Source organism: Portunus trituberculatus, chromosome 31 (genome assembly GCF_017591435.1).
Source record: "Portunus trituberculatus isolate SZX2019 chromosome 31, ASM1759143v1, whole genome shotgun sequence".
Taxonomy (NCBI): Eukaryota; Metazoa; Arthropoda; class Malacostraca; order Decapoda; family Portunidae; genus Portunus; species Portunus trituberculatus.
Window position 1 is genome coordinate 6,731,646 of NC_059285.1, and position 15,000 is coordinate 6,746,645.

General features: G+C 40.1%; 1 protein-coding gene across 8 annotated transcripts in view; it reads right to left on the minus strand.

Annotated features, from left to right (window-relative positions):
- LOC123511105 (SEC14-like protein 1) overlaps positions 1-15,000 on the minus strand; it is a 149,739-nt gene that overhangs the window by 84,575 nt on the left and 50,164 nt on the right. The gene's annotated exons all lie outside the window — the stretch shown is intronic.

Below are 15,000 nucleotides of genomic sequence, written 5' to 3' on the forward strand. Positions count from 1 at the left end.
AAGTAAGGCAAAGAAATATTGTTGTGTAAACAGCAAGATAAACACACAGGTAGAACAACAAGGCAGGTGAACACACAGAGAGAGATGGAGATTAACGGAAAACGCAGAACTTTTGTAAAACTCGTCATATATTTCCACTATGCGTTAAAGAAATCACGAAATACACTGATTAGAATATCTATTCATTCATTTATTGCGATGTGAGTCAGACAATCAACGAAACCTACCAATAAAAAAGTAGGTCACAAATAGTAATGGTTATGAATATGTCCGTGTGCAGGGTCATATTTCTCACTCACACACACACACACACACACACACACACACACACACACACACACACACACACACACACACCACCACTAGCAATCACAGTACGGGTTTTTAAGACGCAGAAGACGTACTATAAATACACACACACACACACACACACACATAGAGCTTGCGACGCCACAGCTCCAATCTCTCTCTCTCTCTCTCTCTCTCTCTCTCTCTCTCTCTCTCTCTCTCTCTCTCTCTCTCACACACCACTCATTTCGCAATTATTCATGTACGGATTTTCAAAACGCACATGGAGCGCTATAATTAGACACACACACACACACACACACACACACACACACACACACACACACACACACACACACACACACACACACCACACACACCACACACACCACACAGCACACACAGTTGACAAGAGGACAAAGTGAGGAGGTAAAATCTTAATAAGCGTTCCTCACCTTCTCAATAAGGAGCGCAAGACTAAAGATATGATGGGGATTTGCGAAGTTACGGGCAAAGTTCCCAAGTGATCCATAATTATAATCTATCTAAGTTGCCATGATTCGTCAAGTTATAAATAACCTCCGTGATTTATCGTTTATTTTTTTCTTTTCTATTATAATCTTGCTGTGTCGGTTTGGTTTGGAGCGTGTTTGTGGTAGTAGTAGTAGTAGTAGTAGTAGTAGTAGTAGTAGTAGTAGTAGTAGTAGTAGTAGTAGTAGTAGTAGTTGTTGTTGTTGTTATATTAGACTTTGTTCCTCTTTCTCCTCCTCTTCGTAATATATCTTTATTTGTTATTGTTATTTGCAGTAGAGATACGAATAGATGTCAATTATTATGATCAATATTATTATTATTATTATTATTATTATTATTATTATTATTAATACTATCATTATTATCATCATCATCAGTAGTAGTAGTAGTAGTTGTAGTAGTAGTAGTAGTAGTAGTAGTAGTAGTAGTATGAGTAGTAGTGAAATAGAAGTAGCGATAGCAGTATAGATGTAAAAATCCACATTAGTAACAGCAGCAGCAGTGGAAATAGTAACAGCACCAACAGCACTATAGCAACACCAGCAGTACTTTACCAGCATCATATTTTTCAACCTCTTACATTTGCAAACTTTCCTCCCCCCTGAAAACACCAAACACCCTCCATCATCATAATCTTCAAGCCTTTAGAGTTTCACCCAAAAGTCTGGCGACACTTTTAAAGAGGGACACTGCACACCTTTGTTCCCGACACAGGTAAACACGCCTGGGGCTCATGAGAAGAAGAAGAAGAAGAAGAAGAAGAAGAAGAAGAAGAAGAAGAAGAAGAAGAAGAAGAAGAAGAAGAAGAAGAAGAAGAAGAAGAAGAAGAAGAAGAAGAAGAAGAAGAAGAAGAAGAAGAAGAAGAAGAAGAAGAAGAAGAAGAAGAAGAAGAAGAGAAGAGGAGGAGGAGGAGGAGGAGGAGGAGGAGGAGGAGGAGGAGGAGGAGGGAGAAGGAGGAGGAGGGAGGAGGAGGAGGAGGAGGAGGAGGAGGAGGAGGAGGAGGAGGAGGAGGAGGAGGAGGAGGAGGAGGAGGAGGAGGAGGAGAAGGAGAAGGAGAAGGAGAAAGGAGAAGGAGAAGGAAAAGGAGAAGGAGAAGGAGAAGGAGAAGGAGGAGGAGGAAGAGCAGCAAGACACTATCGGAGAGGACCTTAGCGGGAAAGAAAAGAGGAGAGATAAACAAGGATGTGAGTGAAAGATGAAAGATAAACAGATGATAACTCTCGTGTGAAGAAAAAAAATATCCTAAAATAAAATAGCTATGAAACTAAATTTTTATATGATGAGAGAGAGAGAGAGAGAGAGAGAGAGAGAGAGAGAGAGAGAGAGAGAGAGAGAGAGAGAGAGAGAGAGAGAGAGAGAGAATGATGATGGAGTTATGTGTGTCTGACAAACTGTAATGGTCACGTGTGTGTGTGTGTGTGTGTGTGTGTGTGTGTGTGTGTGTGTGTGTGTGTGTGTGTGTGTGTGTGTGTGTGTGTGTGTGTGTGTGTGTGTGTGTGTGTGTCCACGTGGCACTGACATATCCATATTGCGTTGACACGTGATAATTTTCATTCTTTAACCTTTCACCTTTCCTCTCCGCAAGACACACACATACACACACACACAAACACATACACAAAAAAAAAAAAAAACACACACACACGCGTGTAAGAAGGGCTTTCATTAATCACAAGCCCAGTATCCAGGTTCCGTGTACAGGTTAATTACTTTCAGGTAACAAGGGATGGTCAGGTAATATGCTTAAATAAGTAAATCCCCTCTCTCTCTCTCTCTCTCTCTCTCTCTCTCTCTCTCAAATTTACTTTCCTGCTAAGTTGTGTGTCTCTTTCCTCCCCTCATCAAAGTTATGTCTTGTTTTCCCAATCAGTTAAGTGCATCACGTCTCTTTCTGTCTCAATCAAACTAATGTATGCATATATTACCCTTATTTCAATAATCTCTCTCTCTCTCTCTCTCTCTCTCTCTCTCTCTCTCTCTCTCTCTCTCATGAAGTAAATTTGTAATGATGTAGTTTACGTAAGGGTGACATAAAGAGGAGTGTGATAAGGAAAACAACACGATTTAATTAGCTAATGTATATGTTTATTACCGAGGAAAAAAATAAGTTTATAAATTCTTTTACATCAGAGAAAGAAAAATAATCTATCTATCTATCTATCTATCTATCTATCTATCTATCTATCTATCTATCTATCTATCTATCTATCATATATATATATATATATATATATATATATATATATATATATATATATATATATATATATATATATATATATATATATATATATATATATATATATATATATATATATATATATATATATATATATATATATATATATATATATATATATATATATATATATATATATATATATATATATATATATATATATATATATATATATATATATATATATATATATATATATATATATATATATATATATATATATATATATATATATATATATATATATATATATATATATATATATATATATATATATATATATATATATATATATATATATATATATATATATATATATATATATATATATATATATATATATATATATATATATATATATATATATATATATATATATATATATATATATATATATATATATATATATATATATATATATATATATATATATATATATATATATATATATATATATATATATATATATATATATATATATATATATATATATATATGTAATTTAGAAACTTATCTTTCCCTCAGTATATATATATATATATATATATATATATATATATATATATATATATATATATATATATATAGAGAGAGAGAGAGAGAGAGAGAGAGAGAGAGAGAGAGAGAGAGAGAGAGAGAGAGAGAGACAGCCTCTTCAAGTAATTAACTCCCCAAAAGCCTTACTTCTATTTTTCAGGTTGTCCACCCAATTAAACTCTTTCTTTTAATCCCACTTTGAAATTAGTCTGAGATTGGGAATTCCACTTTTACTTTTTTCTTTCTTTTTTTAATCGTAAATTTTCCATAATTCTTCATGTTGTATCTTGAAAGACAACATTACTATACTTATCAGACATTGCTACTTTAAACTTCAAACTAAAACACATGAAAGTTAACTTGAACTCTTTATGTTGTGCTTTTCACCACAATAGTCCTGTAGTTATTAGACACACTTTTAAAACACTTACATGATTTATTTTCCAAGAACACACGTAAATTTCTAAAGCTTTTTACGATTTTTCCCAGTTGTAAATCCTTCTTCATCCTTTTAATTACAATCCTGCATTTCATAAGTATTTTAACTCTGCTTCAATCTTTTCATAATTTTAATATTCATTTACTAATTCACAGTAACCATTATTGTTATGTAAATTTAAGCAACGTTCGTATATTGTGCAATGATTCTGAGTGAACGTGACGCGGATATTAAACATAATTTTCTTTGGTATTGTAATGAATATACAAAAACGCATTTTTCTTCCATCCTTTTCCTTTTTCCTCATTATCTCTTGCTTCTTTTCAGTGCTATTAAGAAAATAAACATTCTTTTCACCAAGCACGTATCCTTACCTCCACCATGTCTCTCTCTCTCTCTCTCTCTCTCTCTCTCTCTCTCTCTCTCTCTCTCTCTCTTTCCTCGCGGCGAGTATCAGCAGCACACCAGGTGGTAATTGGCCGCGGGACTGCCAGGTAAGTGCAGCTGATTGCAAGGTGAGGCCGTGAGGGGATGTGGTGAGCGAGAGGTGAGAGTGAGTGGTGAGGGAGAGAGAGTGGTGACGGGAGTGGTGAGTGGAGGAAGATTGCTAGTGATGAGCGTGAGAGATTGGTCAGTTGGTTCTCTCTCTCTCTCTCTCTCTCTCTCTCTCTCTCTCTCTCTCTCTCTCTCTCTCTCTCTCTCTGTGTGTGTGTGTGTGTGTGTGTGTGTGTGTGTGTGTGTGTGTGTGTGTGTGTGTGTGTGTGTGTGTGTGTGTGTGTGTGTGTGTGTGTGAGTGAAGATAACAGCTGTCACGAGAGCTTTTCATCCCGAGAGAGAGAGAGAGAGAGAGAGAGAGAGAGAGAGAGAGAGAGAGGGGCGTTGCGAAAGGTTCAGTTCGAGGCTCTATAACAGGACCACAACAACCACGCCTCGCAGATGTCCACGTCTTGAGAATAATGAATCCTTTGTCTTCACTGCTCCTCCTCCTCCTCCTCCTCCTCCTCCTCCTCCTCCTCCTCCTCTTCCTTCTCTCCTTTCTAATCTATCCTCCTCCTCCTCTCTCTCTCTCTCTCTCTCTCTCTCTCTCTCTCTCTCTCTCTCTCTCTCTTCATTGGATCTATCCTTTTTGCACTCTAAATTGAACTCTTTGTCTCCTTCTCTCTTGCTTCCCACTCTCATTTTCTCTCGAACTTTCCTTTTTTTCATATTTTTGTCTTAAGTTGTTGCCACCACCACCACCATCACCACCACCTTCCTTCGCTGCCTCAATCTATGTATAGTAGATTATATTTTTATTTTATTTTTATTCTCCCTCTCCAATCACCATCACTACCACCACCACCACCATCACCAGTACCATCATCACCATTATCACCAGCAATACTATCAATATCATCAGTATCTTATTATCTCATCCTTCCATCCATCCTCTTTATCTCTCTCGTTATCTTTCCATCAAGTCACCTCCTCCTTCCTCCTCCTCCTCCTCCTCTTCCTCCTCCTCCTCGACTCCCCATATAATTCACTCAATTTTCTGCTACTCAACCAGCCTCTCCTCCTCTTCTTCTTCCTCTTCCTCCTCCTCTCACCCATCTATTCTCCTCCGACTCTCCCTGCATTATCATTTTTCTCTCTAATGTCTCCATCTCGCCTCTCCTTTCACTTCCTCCTTCTCTCTTTCACCTTTATCTTCTTTTATTCTTCATTCTCTCTTCCTATCTCTCTTTCTCATCAGAGCAATCTCCTGTCTGCCTGTCTGTCTGTCTCTCTTTCTTTTGTTGTTTACCCCTTCGCAGATCTCTCTCTCTCTCTCTCTCTCTCTCTCTCTCTCTCTCTCTCTCTCTCTCTCTCTCTCAATTATCTTCCCTTATTCTATTAATTATTCCCGTCATTCTCTTCGTTTCTTGTCATCGTTCTCCATTCCCATCCCTTCTTCTTCCTCTTCCTATTCCTCATCTCATTTCTTCCCTTCTCATCCTTCATTCTTTCTTTCATTTTGCTTTTCTCACACACCTGTTTCTTTTTTGCTCTTTGTCCTTCCATCTCCTATTTCTCTCCTGATTCCTCCTCTTCTTTTGTTTCTCCTTCTCTTTTCCCTCCTCTTCCTCTTCCTCCTCCTCCTCCTCCTCTGATTTCTCTCCAGTGTCATATAGAGAGGCTTAGGAAACATTACCTCCATAACTTCTCTCTTTTCCCTACCTCCTCCTCCTCCTCCTCCTCCTCCTCCTCCTCCTCCTCCTTCTCCTCATCCTCATCCTCCTCTTCCATGTTCCTAGAGACATTTAATCCTACCTACCTCCTCCCATCGTACGTTCTTTCCTCCTTTCTTCCTTTCTTCTTCTTCTCTCCGTCAAAAGTCTTCCTATGTGAAAATGACAAGGTTCGAGAGATGGCTTTTAGAGAGAGAGAGAGAGAGAGAGAGAGAGAGAGAGAGAGAGAGAGAGAGAGAGAGAGAGATGGTAATTTCTCTCTCTCTCTCTCTCTCTCTCTCTCTCTCTCTCTGAAGGTCTTTTTCATTTCGTTAATTTGCCACGAAGCCTTGACTGTCACTCGATATTGCTGTCCTCATCATCACCACAACCACCACCACCCATCATCATCTTCTTCACTATATGTAATCTATCACCACCACTACCATCATCACCACCACCACTACCACCATTACCTATCACTACCTACCAGTAAACTCGTCACCCGCCACCACCACCCTCATTTACCACAGCCTCTCATCACCAACATCGCTATCATCACAACTATCATCACTAGCCTTCATCATCACATTTTTAGAGTTTTAACCATAGTCACGTCTTGCACATCATCATTATCATCATCATCATCATCATAGTAACCCCGAGCCTTCAAGCTTTTACGCATCATTATCACTATCATCATCATCATCATCATCATCATCATCATCATCACTTCGTTACTTGCACTACTGCCATCACAATTTTCTAATACTTAGTAAAAATAATAAAGAGATGACTTAAATAAACAAATGAATAGTGATAATAAGATAGAAGTTTGCCAAAAGAGCAGCAAAATTAAACCGGACAGAGAGAGAGAGAGAGAGAGAGAGAGAGAGAGAGAGAGAGAGAGAGAGAGAGAGAGAGAGAGAGAGAGAGCAAAACACACCGGCAGGCAGAATTACAACTTTTTTTTTTATCCATTTGCAAAGACGAAACAAAAGATCCACATCGACAACACACACACACACACACACACACACACACACACACACACACACACACACACACACGTTAAGGTCACTCTAGTATTGACTTCCTTGAACTGAAAAGGTTACATACGAATCTTACTCACACTGCTCTTCCTCTCCTCCTCCTCCTCCTCCTCCTCCTCCTCCTCCTCGTTTCTTCTACCAGGTAAAGGCAAATGTGAAGTAATTTGGACAATGGAAGGAGAAAATTATAAGAAACAAGAGGGCAGGACACGAAAAAAAAATGTGATGTAATGCTGCTGAGAGAGAGAGAGAGAGAGAGAGAGAGAGAGAGAGAGAGAGAGAGAGAGAGTTTACATGATACAGGTGTGGCCTTTAGCGTTAATGGCATGGCTTATATAGATAGGTACGCAACCTTCTCTCTCTCTCTCTCTCTCTCTCTCTCTCTCTCTCTCTCTCTCTCTCTCTCTCTCCAACCCCGCCATCACGATTTCAAGGCAGGATGCAGGAAAGGATTTTTCTATTTTTGTTTGCAACTTTTTGTGTGTTTTTGTGTTTCTTTCCCCACTTCCTCACCCCTTCACCCCGCTGCGCCCCCTCCCTCACCCCCATCACCCCCCCAATGTGGCCAAGAACACTGCAGCCTTTCCGGATTCAGCTAGAGATGGATCTTCTTTTTCTGGTGGTGGTGGTGGTGGTGGTGGTGGTTGTGGTGGGTTAGTATGCTTGGTGATGATGCAGATGGCAGGAGCAGCAATATTGATGATGCTGTGGTGGTGGTGGGTAGTAGTAGTAGTAGTAGTAGTAGTAGTAGTAGTAGTAGTAGTAGTAGTAGTAGTAGTAGTAGTACACAAAAAATAAATATAAAAGGTTGAAAAAAAAACACCAGAAAAATTGTAAGTGATAAACTGATAAACTACATCACTTAATTCACTGTAAATAAAATAAAATATAAAACAAATCAAAAACACTATTGTCGAAAACGTAATTGTGACAGAAAAACACAAATAAGGATATACTTGAACCTACCCACATACATGTATACCCACCATCACCACCACCACCACCACCACCACCACCACCACCACCACGTCTACACTTTTCCCCCCGAGCCAGTTTCCGCAGCATCTCAGTCTCACCTGGCCGGTTCTATCTGGGTTAAGTGTTAGGTGGAACGTTGACTAGTTTGCCCAGGTATTCTCGCCAAGTTCAGGTGAGACAGGCGGCGGTGCTTTATCAATCTTATCAGTTCATGCGACAGGAATTTTTTTTTTTTTTTTTTTCGTTTTCTAGGGAGATTACTTTTGTTTCTGGCCTCATTGTTATTACTGGAGGTGGAGGTTGTGATGGTGATAGTAACATTAGAGGTGAAAACAGTATTGGTGTTGGTAATGGCATAGTAGTAGTAGTAGTAGTAGTAGTAGTAGTAGTAGTAGTAGTAGCAGTGGCAGTGGTGGTGGTGGTGGTGGGTAGCAGTAGCAGTAGTAGCAGCAGCAGCAGCAGCAGCAGCAGTAGCAGTAGTGGTGCAGTAGCAGCAGTAGCAGCAGCAGTAGTAGCAGCAGCAGTAGCAGCAGCAGCAGTGGCAGTGGTAGCAGCAGCAGCAGTAGCAGTAGTAGTAGTAGTAGTAGTAGCAGTAGTAGTAGTAGTAGTAGTAGTAGTAGTAGTAGTAGTAGTAGTGGTGGTGGTGGTGGTGGTGGTGGTGGTGGTGGTGGTGGTGGTGGTGGTGGTGGTGGTGGTGGTTCCTGTAGCAACATCAAATCTAGACAATCCTTACTCATCTTTTATCATTTTTTTTTTTTCAATACGACAAACAAAACACTAAAACATTTACCTACAAAATTTATACACACTCGCTGCACACAATGACAACATTTTAATACGGAGCGGGGAACATTAATGACACAATACACAAAGACAGGTAACCAATAACAATAGGGAAATGAACAAATACTGGGAGCGGCGCACCTTTCAATGGAGTACGTATTGGATCCAGGCAGATAGAGCGCAGGAATAATGAATGTGATGAAGGGGTGATATTGTCTGCCTTCTGGAAATGACTGAAGATACACGGGGTTCGATATTGGCGTTAATGCAGAGGACTGTTTTGAATACCTTATGCTGGTTTCACTACTCTTGCTACTGCTGCTTCTACTACTACTGCTACTACTACTACTACTACTACTACTACTCCTGTTGTTATTCAGGTGTGTTAAGACAAACTATTAAAATATTCTGCCTTATCTCTCTCTCTCTCTCTCTCTCTCTCTCTCTCTCTCTCTCTCTCTCTCTCTCTGTCTAAATACCTACCTCTATGAATCCATAAATTTCCCTGCCTTACCCAAAACAAAATAAAACCAAATAAATAAACATAAAAACTAAACAAACAATAAATAAACCTTGCGAGTATGAACGTGAGAATGAATGTGTAATTATGCCCAAGCCTGCAAAGCGTACCAAGTGCATAGAGTAACGTCAGCAGCAGAGGCGGAGGTAAACGTAATGGCAATACGCACGCAGTAATCTCCACCGGCGGCATTCGTGAGGTAAGAATGACTCCACAGGGAAACACTTAATCACCTGGGGGGCAATGGCCTTCCGGGCTGAGGCAGGTGAGGCAGGTGAGGCAGGTAAAGCAATCAATACCTGTCCACTACCTCCTCTTATTCCTCCTCCCCTCCTTGCTTTCTCGTTACATTTTCCGTCTTATTATTTTTTTCTGGTCTTTCTTCTTTTTTTTTTCAATGTTTGTTGTTCTCATTTTTTTTCAAGCTATTGTTACAGATACTATCCCTTGGCAGCCATTATAAAAAACTTCCTCCTCCTTCTCCTCCCATTCTTCTCTTCTCTTTTTCCTATTCTTTTTCTTCTCTCCCCCTTTTCCTTCTATTCCACCTTCGCTTCTTCATAAGATTCACCCGATTGTTTTTCCTTCCTTCTTTTCCTCTTCCTTTCCTTTTTCTCCTCCTCCTCCTCCTCCTCCTTCTTCTTCCTATAAAGCCATTGTCGTCGCCACTATGCGCTGACAGCCCTTACAACCCTTCCTCCACCACCTCCTCCACCTCCTCCTTCTTTTCCTGTTCTTCCCCTTCCTTGTCCTCACGTTCCTCCTCTTCCTCCTCTCTTATCCCTTCATCTTACTTCCACCCTCTCTTTCTTCACATGTTCTTGCTTTTCCTCTTCCTCCTCTATTCTTGTTAAACTCTCTCCCCCTCTCCTTCATCTCTTCATCATCATCCTCCTCCTTCTCTTTCTCTTCCTCCTCGTCAAACAATCTCCTTTGTGTTAAGGAAAATTTTGCAAAGCGCTGACAGGTAATGTAAAAATGAATAAGTACATAAAGAAGCCTGCATTAACACTCTCTCTCTCTCTCTCTCTCTCTCTCTCTCTCTCTCTCTCTCTCTCTCTCTCTCTCTCTTTGGCAAGAATAAACGGTGCTCTGTGTGTGTGTTGTATTTTTTTCTTTCTCTCTTTTTAATTCAAGTGTCAGTGTTGCTCCAGTGTTTGTGGCCTTTGTATCCCGAGCTTTTATCGCCTGTCTGTGTGTGTGTGTGTGTGTGTGTGTGTGTGTGGGTATTCTTAACTTCAGACGCAGTAGTCGTGTTAGGAGTAGTAATAAATGCGTGTGATATGTACGGGATATCCACCAAGGGAAGGATGAAGCAAACAACTGAGTCACTGTGAGAAACCAAAGGATGAAGAAGCATAAAACTGCGATAAGACTAGAAACTTTAATAATGAAACACAGAAACATATGTATACACGCTATCTCTCTCTCTCTCTCTCTCTCTCTCTCTCTCTCTCTCTCTCTCTCTTAGATTTTTTAACACTTAATGAGAAAAATAGGAAGCTAATTAGCTCGAAATCTCGTGCCTGAAGAAACCAAATAGAAAAATACAATGAATACAAAACCTGCACGAGAGAGAGAGAGAGAGAGAGAGAGAGAGAGAGAGAGAGAGAGAGAGAGAGAGAGAGAGAGAGAGAGAGAGAATGATACAATAATAAGAAAAAAGAGTTCTAGAAGCTGCGTACACTACAAGAAAAGGAAATGTGATTCAGAGAGAGAGAGAGAGAGAGAGAGAGAGAGAGAGAGAGAGAGAGAGAGAGAGAGAGAGAGAGAAGTGATTGACTGGCTGACTGAATGAATGAACGACGGCTGAGTGCATTAATCGCCACACAAGATAAGCTAACTGAACACACCAACAGTCTTAACTACAAATGACTCACCACCTTCCTTATCACCTTATCTTCAGTCACATTTGGAGATCTGCTCTTCAATATTTGGGTTTGTAATAATGATACACCCTTTGGATTTATTTGTGCGTTATCTATTTTTTTTTTTTCTAAATGGACAAAAAAATAAGAAAAATAAAATGTGTTCTCGATTATGGTTTTTGCTCGTATTTGTTTGTCAATAAAATCTTCAATGCGCTGCTCTCTCTCTCTCTCTCTCTCTCTCTCTCTCTCTCTCTCTCTCTCTCTCTCTCTCTCTCAAGGACAGTCTTTTAAAGGTCATGGAGAAGATAAGATGGTTTCTCAAGTAAAGTATACGTTTAACTATCATCAAAATCGAGATAGGACACATAGAAGTCTTCACTACTTTAATACAATTAATCTAACTATCAGCAGAATCATAAAAAAAACATTAATGAAAATCTAATTACTATTCACTACAACACGTTAAACTATACTAAAACCATGAGCACATAATTCCAATACATGTTAAATTTTTGTCACTAAAATCATGAATATTACCTAGAAAAAAATCACAAAAGCTTTCACTATAACCTCTCAAACGATCACAATTAAGAAAACACACTAGAGAATCCCACAAACTCACCACAACCTGCCAAACAATAAATTAAAACACACATACATAGAAAAAAAAACACCCACAAAAACATCACTATCAAACACCCATGCACTCGAACTTGCTACACGTCAAGATAAGGCGCCGAATGTTTCAAAACATAGGGTAGGAACAGGTAATGAAAGACATCCCCCCCCGACGCAGGTAGACACAGATAAAGGTGAGCGGAGCGATGTCCTGGGGTAATCTGAGGCGTGACGTGTACTGATAGGGCGGCTTTGCTCTGACACCTGCTACTCACTGCCTGGATAGATAAGGGAACGAGGGAATGGTGACGTGGGAAAGCGAGGTGAATGTTGGAGATAAGGGATGCTAATGGGAAGGGTGCAGTGTTGATAGAAGCATGCGCACGTATACATGCACATGCACACACACACACACACACACACACACACACACACACACACACACACACACACACACGACTCTCTTCAAAATGGATAAATGCATAGCAGGTAGAAAGCATGGGAAGGATACCATGCTTTCTTATATTCTCTTTTTCTCTCTGTCTGTCTCTCTCTCTCTCTCTCTCTCTCTCTCTCTCTCTCTCTCTCTCTCTCTCTCTCTCTGGTGTACATACCTCCATTCCTCTTTATTTAGAGTAGCATTTCCCCCACTCACCTGAAAAGATAATGGAAAAAGAAATTAATAATAATAATAATAATAATAATAATAATGATGATGATGATGATGATGATGATGATGATGATGATGATGATGATGATGATAATAATAATTATAATACTGATAACAATATTTCTTCTAAGGTATAGATTCTCTCTCTCTCTCTCTCTCTCTCTCTCTCTCTCTCTCTCTCTCTCTCTCTCTCTCACAAAGTATTTTCCAATCTCACCATGTAAAGGCAAGTCTATTTTTAAGTCAATCTTCAAGAATACCACGAAATCCATTTATTTCGAGGACAAAAATGAAATAAAAAAAATATATATACACGCACAACTTTAAATCTGCGGGCAAAACACACTGAGTAATAGAAAAAAATATGAAAGAATAAAAGGAAGCAAAACAGGCATTGAGGGAAAAAAATGACGACGGGAAATAACAAAAAAAGAAAAAAAAAGAAGACATAATAAAAACACCATAAGTTTCTCGTCACTCAAAACAATAGATAAATAAGAGCAGGAAAAAATACAGGAACAAAAGAGGACGAAAAAATAGATTAAACATATCCACGCAATTCCAGGAGATAAAACAGGGTAATAAAACAAACACACACACACACACACACACACACACACACACACACACACACACACACACACACACACACACGCACGCACACACACATGGAATGGAAGAGAGAAGAGGAGAGGAGAGGAGAAGAGAAGAGAATGAATCAAAGGGAAAAATCTCTTTGATACAACATTCCCTAGCGCCTCTGAAACCTTGATGGGAACATGATGTATACACGAGTCACTTCCCTTCCACCTGTCCCCATCCACTGCATTACCCGTCCTCTCCACTTCAACTGCCTGTGTTTCCTTCACAGTCCCATGCACTGTGTTGCTTTTTAATGGGTGTGCTTCAGACTGGACTAGACTGTTTCGGGTGAGTATGTGTGAGTGAGTGAGAGACGGGAGAGGAGAGGAGAGGAGAGGAGAGGAGAGGAGAGGAGAGGAGAGGAGAGGAGAGGAGAGGAGAGGAGAGGAGAGGTGAGGTGAGGTGAGGTGAGGTGAGGTGAGGAGAGGAGAGAGGAGAGAGAGAGAGAGAGAGAGAGAGAGAGAGAGAGAGAGAGAGAGAGAGAGAGAGAGAGAGAGAGAGATTCATTTTATATAACTTTGGGTCACGATTTGAAAATCTAAATTAGTCCTTATTATAATGACATTACAACAGCAACAACAACAACAATTACTACTACCTATATTCCTTCCTCATTTCTCCTTTCTCCTTTCCATTATCATCCTCATCTCTCCCTCCATCCTCTTATTCCTTCTATGCACTTCCCTTCATCCTTTTCTCTTTATCTTGTCTTTTTCTTCGTTTCTGCTTTCATCCACACATCCATCTCTCTCTCTCTCTCTCTCTCTCTCTCTCTCTCTCTCTCTCTCTCTCTCTCTCTCTCTCTCTCTCTCTCTCTCTCTCTGTGTGTGTGTTTCGACACCATCCATCTTAGCCTCCACTCCTCTCTCTCTCTCTCTCTCTCTCTCTCTCTCTCTCTCTCTCTCTCTCTCTCTCTCTCTCTCTCTCTCTCTCTCTCTCTATTCAATGACCACACCCTCTCCTCCACTCACCTCCACTAAACTCTCCCTATCTCTCACATCCTCCACTCCTTGCTTCCACTCCTATATCCTTCACTTCCACTATAATCCACTGCACTCATTCCCTCCAGCAAAAAAAATAAATAAATAAATAAAACTTCCTCCACCTCTCTTTCTTCTCTTCCCTCCTCCTTTCCTCTCCTCTTCTTCCTCTTCAAGCTACAAATCCACTAAATCCTCATGCATTTCAACTTTAATCCATTTCTTTGTTCTTGCTCTTGTTGTTGTTATGGTGGTGGTGGTGGTGGTGGTGGTGGTACGTGGATTAAGGAGGAATAAGGGGAAGAGTGGAGGAAAGTGGAGATGTGGAGAGCATATGAAGTGAGTGGAGGTGAAGTAGGGGCAAAGAATACACAGATACGGAGGAGGAGGAGGAGGAGGAGGAGGAGGAGGAGGAGGAGGAGGAGGAGAGGAGGAAAATATAATGAAAGATAAGCTGAGAGGTCTTGGTGCGAGAGACAAAGGTAAAGGAAGGGAGGGAGGGAGGGAGGGAGGGAGGGAGGGAGATGGAGTGAGAGAGTGAGCGAGCGAGGGAGAAGAGGAAGAGGAGGGAAGGAGGGAGGGAGGAAAGGAGGAAGCGAGGTCAAGTGTGTAGAGATGATGGAGAAGGGTCAGGTTATTAAAGGGAGGAAAGGGTGCACG